Genomic DNA, 6,150 nt, shown 5'->3' on the forward strand with positions numbered 1-6,150 from the left:
AGTGGAAAAAAATCGTGAAGGTGTCCCTCTCAGACGCACCCCCAAGAACATAGCCTTTTGCTGATCTTCCCATTGGTTGAGCTCAGCGCAAGATTTGAAGTACGCAAGGTACTCCGGCCATTCCCGGGTCACCCCGTCGAATGCCTCAGGCATAATGACGGGTTTCTCCGGACGTGGTTTTGGAGCAGGTAGGGATCTCTCCCTTCCCGCCAGAGCCTGGCTTGAAGCCTGTTGTTCTACCTGTTCACCGTCAGACATGGTCTTTCAGTAGAGTAGGTCACAACAAAAGAAAGTAGCGCCTGCAGAAGATCTGCTCAATGGTTGCCTCTCAGGTATCCCGAAGGAATGATACCCTTCTGCCCAAAAACTTGGCCTTATATCCCGCTGATCCCGTGCCACGTCCACTGACCTCGTCCGGTACGGGACGATGGGCTCGAGGTCAGCTAGGGGTACCCACGCCTGGGCCGTGCGCCGTGCACTGCGCTCCCATATCTCATGCCTTGTCCACCGTATACGCGTACGCCAATCCTTACAGCTGCTCGCCACGTGACAGTCTCTTCAGAGATATGCACGTCAACCCCTGTGCCTCTCGGTTTTCAAACGCGCCATGTCGCATTTGAAACCGTGTTGCCTCCCAATTCGTTCTCAACCGCACCATGGCGCGCCTGAAGCCGTTTAATTCCTGTGGTTTTGGACGATAAGTCCACTCGTACACGACGTCCCCCTCAACCGGGCTCAGACTCGACCAGAGTGCCTTCTCTCCAATGTGTCCAGTATACTCGTACGACGCCCCCCTCAACCGGGCTCAGGGTCGACCAGAGTTCCTTTTCCCCTACAGTTGGATGCCTAGCACACTCGTACACGACGCCCCCCTCAACCGGGCTCAGGGTCGATCATAGTGGCCTCTTTCCAAAACGATTTCAAAACGCACCGTGGCGCGCCTGAATCCGTTCAATCCCTCCATCCTTGGATGTCTAGTACACTCGTACACGACGCCCCTCTCATCTCAGGCTCGACCAGAGTGCCTTCTTTCCTAGTCTGGTACACTCGTACACGACGTTCCCCTTCAGCCGGGCTTAGACTCGCCCCGAGTGACCTGACCCGAAAGCTGCCGAGTGATCCTTTTACTTAGTGAGGATCTCCCGGCCCATTGCCTTAGTCCTGTGTGTCCTATTTCGACCAGGAGCACTGATTAGTTCAATTCCTTCCAGTTTTCTTTGGATACTTGGGTCACTCGGCGTTTCCGCTGAGTGTCCCTGAGCCTGCCGTCTCTAGGACTTGTCATCTCCCTTCCGTGCCTCCCGATACACCGTCCTAAGCCGGTACATGTAGTGTGTTTTACCCGCGTGTGTTGCAACACTTCTCACACATTACACCAGCTGGCGTTCTCGTCAGCCTGTGTGTCCTCTCTTGAATATGCTGTGTCTTAGCCTTGCCTGACTAGAGGACAGCATCTCCATTCATTTCCAGAAAGAAAAGTGAACAACGACCACTTTCATTCTAGTGACTGCATGACCATGAAGAAGTAGTTCAAACTGCAGCTCCTGATATACCACCGGTGATGGCACTGTGTAAAAATATGTTACACACCTATACCCGTTCTTACCGCTGAACCAGCGTGACTCCAGAGACCCAACCCTGTATGTCAATGTGACTGCCGATTATTTATATCCCGAACCAGCCCTCTTGCGAGTACACTACTTGTCGGTTCTAGATATATGCCCAGGTTCCTTGCTTCACGTATCAAAGGCTTATACATGCCGCCAGGTTCTGACCAAACAATCTCAAAAAAATGAGACTTCCCCACAGTGTCGGTCTTAGCCTCCATTCCTCACCATACACGCGATCAGAGCGCAGTCAGGTTTAGATAACAATACTTTTATTGAATTTATATCTGGTCCAATAAAAGTGGCCGCACATTACTGTGGCGCAGACTTGTCGGGGGTAGTCGGCAAGTCTGTAGGCAGTTCCGTGTCGGTACTCTGGTCCTTCTTCGCACTAGGAGACGCCTTGTCCTTCTTAGGCGGCTTACGTGAGTTTTTACGAGTTTTCTTTCTCGGTGGCTCTTCCGACTCCTCTGTGCGGTGACCGGCATGCCGGCCCAATATCCTGAATGATATCAACGACAGGAAGTCCAGGTCCTCCTTTAGTTTTCGCAAGTGTCGCCCTTGGTCGGGGCGACCCACGCCTTCAAACAAAGAAATCGCCCGTTCCAAGGCCTGCCTGGTTGGAGTCTCCCGCCCCTGGCCTGCTTCTTGCGAAAGGGCGTTGAACTCCTCTAGCATTTCCTGTGCCATTCTGGATAAGACAAAAAAAGCCACACCAGAAAAAGAACCGAGGATTAGTTCACATTGAGTGACGGATCCTGGTCACAGCACCAATTGTCATGACCCGACCCCAAGGGTCAGTCAAAAGCCTGCGTTGCGAACAACACCAAATAGGACCGCCACGAAGTGTGAGCAAGACCCAGAATCCCAAGTGCACAATATATGCACGCCATCACTCAACAGCCCACCAAGAGTTCCGTTTCCAAGGACATACCTTGTAGATAGGTCAGAGGTAAAGAGGAGAAAGAGGAGATCAAGATTGAAGCAGTACCGGAGCGAGAGGACGAACGTATAAAAGACAGGGACTTATATTCATAACAATAACTAACAACAACCAATCAGAGCACACATACTGTACTCACTAATCATATTAGACGGCGGGACAAGGGGACAAGTAACGGACAAAGCTAGATTCATAATGATTGAACGTCTCATAACGGCGGGATACAACATGCAAGAATGGAAGAAGATACTAGTTAATAGACTATGACAGTTGACAAGGCGCGAGATTATGCAGCATCGTAGTAGTTGTATGATTATGTACAATGTAGTATTAAAGTGCGTATAAAGGCTACGTAGTAGTAATGTCTAATGATGTAGTGAGTAGTAATGACGTAGTGAATAGAAAAGATGCGGTAAGTTACCGTACTGTGCACATGCGGTGCTGGCGCGACTCGTACCCGTCAGTCAGCTGAGCGCTTGTCAGCTGGTGCTGGCCCCTCGTCTGCCAGATTGCTAGGATGGCTGTGCGTCGTCGACCTCGGGTCACGACACCATATTGTTGACGACAGTGCACGATTTGTATACAGAGACTTTGCACCCAGCTGCTGACCCCAAGCCAGCGGCATACGTGCTCGGCAAATTGAAGTTGACCCTGGAGCACCACTTGCACGTCATTCCACCTAAGTCGCGGAAGGATGGCACATTGCTGCTACGCAATGGATGCAATGTAATGCTGAGAAGGCACTACATATGATCCTTTCTGCAGAGCGTAAACACAAGATAGAGCAAACACCAACAAAGCTGGAAGACCTCACTTTGCCATGCTCACAGCACAATTGATAGCCAGCAACCGAATAATACATGTACTTCACAAATATGGGAACCCATTTACACCAAGTGCTATTATTGGACAATGCCATTATGCTCCTAGCACGCGGCACAAGAAAATTATAGAGCTTCGCCAGCATTGCCTTGATTTTGTCGTAATGTGATGGTGTGTGCGTGTGTGTGTGTGGTGTGTGTGTGTGTGTATGTGTGTGTGTGAACATGGGAACCCATTTACACCAAGTGCTATTATCGGGCAATGCCATTATGCTCCTAGCACGCGGCACAAGAAAATTATAGAGCTTCGCCGGCATTGCCTTGATTTTGTCGTAATGTGATGGTGTGTGCGTGTGGTGTGTGTGTCACTGTGTGTGTGGGTGGTGTGTGTGTGTGTGTGTGTGTGTGTGTGTGTGTGTGTGTGTGTGTGTGTGTGTGTGTGTGTGTGTGTGTGTGTGTGTGTGTGTGTGTGTGTGTACATTACATATTGCCCTATCAAAAATATATAAATAAACTCGGATGGTGAGCCAATGTAATCATGGATAAAAAGAATAAGGACAAAATGTTACGAGTTATAACTAACTGTCCACCATGTACCAATGTCGCTAGATCATATACAGTCGGCGAGCGCGACAAAAAGGCACAAACTGACAGGGAATACTAAGACATACAACGACCAAATAATATTCAAGTCAATTTCGAAATGTCTATAATTTCGTGCCGTCGGATTAACCAAGCATGCAACGAAAGGAAAGGTATACACGCTTAGACATATATTATTAGGCATTATCTGCACCAACCTGCATTCCGGCCGAAGCATCATGTCGGGTGTGGTGGGTCGGCATTCCGGCGTATCTCCACACACCAGGAAAATCGTGAAGCGAGAATTCCCTCGTCTGTAACTGGCAAAGTCTTCACTTGACACTCAAGTTGAAATTTCTAGATACCTAGCTAATAGGAGCAGACTTCAGGACATTTGTCGCACTCGGGAATCGTCAGTTCGATCCGTACAGGGTTGGTTAGACACAAGAAATATAGCAAATTTCATTGACTGACATCTTCATCTTTACCAACACAGTTCACCACATAAACTTTCGCGCGAAAAAAATAAAAAGACCCACTCAGCTGGCTTGGCGCATCGACTGTAGCTGTGTCAGTGAATACTGACTGTGCACAGACTGTGCAGTCGTAGATCCATACTGATAGAGTATGCATGCCATCATAGTGTTCAAAAAGACAAAAACCATTCAAAAGACGAAGAAGCTCGCGAGGATGCATCGATTGCATGATTGGGTAGATCTCGTACTCATGCGCTATCCACGATCCACTGTCACTGAGCTCCACGTGCCGCGCCACAACCTGCCATTCGCGGATTTCGCGCCAAACGCTACGTTCGCGCCAAAGCAAAAATATTATTATTTTTTAAATGAAAAAAAGAGATTGTTGACGTCGACGTCGACTCGCCAGACTCGCCTGTGTTGTGCACGTGACTTGCACAGCTAGCTGAGCTGTACAGGCAAAAGAACACAGATCGTCGCATCGCACGACGACACGTGGTCTACCTGGTCTACCAGCTACATGTACAGTGGCATGCCCCCCGCCCCCCCCCCCCCCCACACACACACGGAGCAGCTGCACAGTGGCCAGTGTACCGTACTCAGTACTGCGCTGTACTGCATGCTGTGTAGCCTAGCCTACGTAGGCGCCTAGCGTCTGTCAGTACAGTAGAGGGGACGGTTTCAAATAGGACACCGGTTGCAAACCGGAACGGACTCAATATTCACTTTCTCTCTTGGTATTTTGATTAGAAAACATATGTCACAGTGAGACTACTACTAGTATAGTACTATGTGTTATACCAAGAGTAGATAAACAAGAGTGTGCAACTCGCGGATGGGTTGGCCCACGGCGGAATTTTTTGTTGACGTAATCTTTTCGACGACGCACGCGCTGCGAGCCTTTTGGAGAGTTTTCCCTCGTGCACTTGGCTGGGCTTTACACTACAAGCTCGGTGCCCAGCACGTGCTCTCACACTGCTCTGCGGCAAAGCCGCGTTTCTCTGAAAAAAGGTGACGTAAACAAAAAATTCCGCCGTGGGCGCGGGGTATCTGCAGATTGTGCAGGAGAGATCCGGAGTTGCACACTCTTGTTTATCTACTCTTGGTTATACCAAGAGTACATATGTACTCTTGGTTATACTCCGAGCCAAAATTTCATGGCTCTGCGATGACCAGAAGCGCCATATCAAGCAGGTGAGTTTTTGACGTGTTGCTTCGCACTGCGACTTGAGTTTTACGACTTTCGAAAAATCAACTTCTTGTCGCAGGTAAACAGCGGCTCGCCTCTCGCCAATAAAGCACCGCATACCAATCAAAACTAATGGAAGCACACACAAGGCTTATTGTTACTCTTTACTGGCCGTCGTGGAGCGATAGCAATTACCTAATTTCAGACCCAGAGTGAATTTGACGTGCACTCTAAAACGTGTCCGGTTTGGAGCCACCTCTGATTTGAACTTTTTTGAAGCGAAAAATTGGGCAACTTGGAGGCAATGGGTCAACACAAAGGAGTGGCTCAGTTCTCTGGCCCCAGAGCAAACTTCAACATGCCAGTTTCCTTCCACAAACATATTTCGAGTGAAAAATCAACGCTGATGATCGGTTTGGGTCTATACAAATTTGGCTGTCAAAACGTCCCGGTATCGAGCCGTCTCCTCTACACGTACCGCATGTCAGTTGTCACACTCCACGAGACACTCAATGATCGTACATTGTAGACA

The 6,150-nt window shown here is 49.1% G+C and overlaps 1 long non-coding RNA gene across 1 annotated transcript; it reads right to left on the reverse strand.

Annotated features, from left to right (window-relative positions):
• Positions 1–1,862: 1,862 nt before the first annotated feature.
• Positions 1,863–4,511, reverse strand: LOC135806424 (uncharacterized). Its single transcript, XR_010551231.1, has 2 exons — positions 4,172–4,511; positions 1,863–3,309 (listed from the first exon to the last, which is right to left on the reverse strand). It is a non-coding gene; the product is annotated as an uncharacterized LOC135806424 (long non-coding RNA).
• Positions 4,512–6,150: the final 1,639 nt, after the last annotated feature.

The sequence above is a fragment of the Sycon ciliatum genome, chromosome 1 (assembly GCF_964019385.1).
Source record: "Sycon ciliatum chromosome 1, ocSycCili1.1, whole genome shotgun sequence".
In the NCBI taxonomy this organism is placed as follows: Eukaryota; Metazoa; Porifera; class Calcarea; order Leucosolenida; family Sycettidae; genus Sycon; species Sycon ciliatum.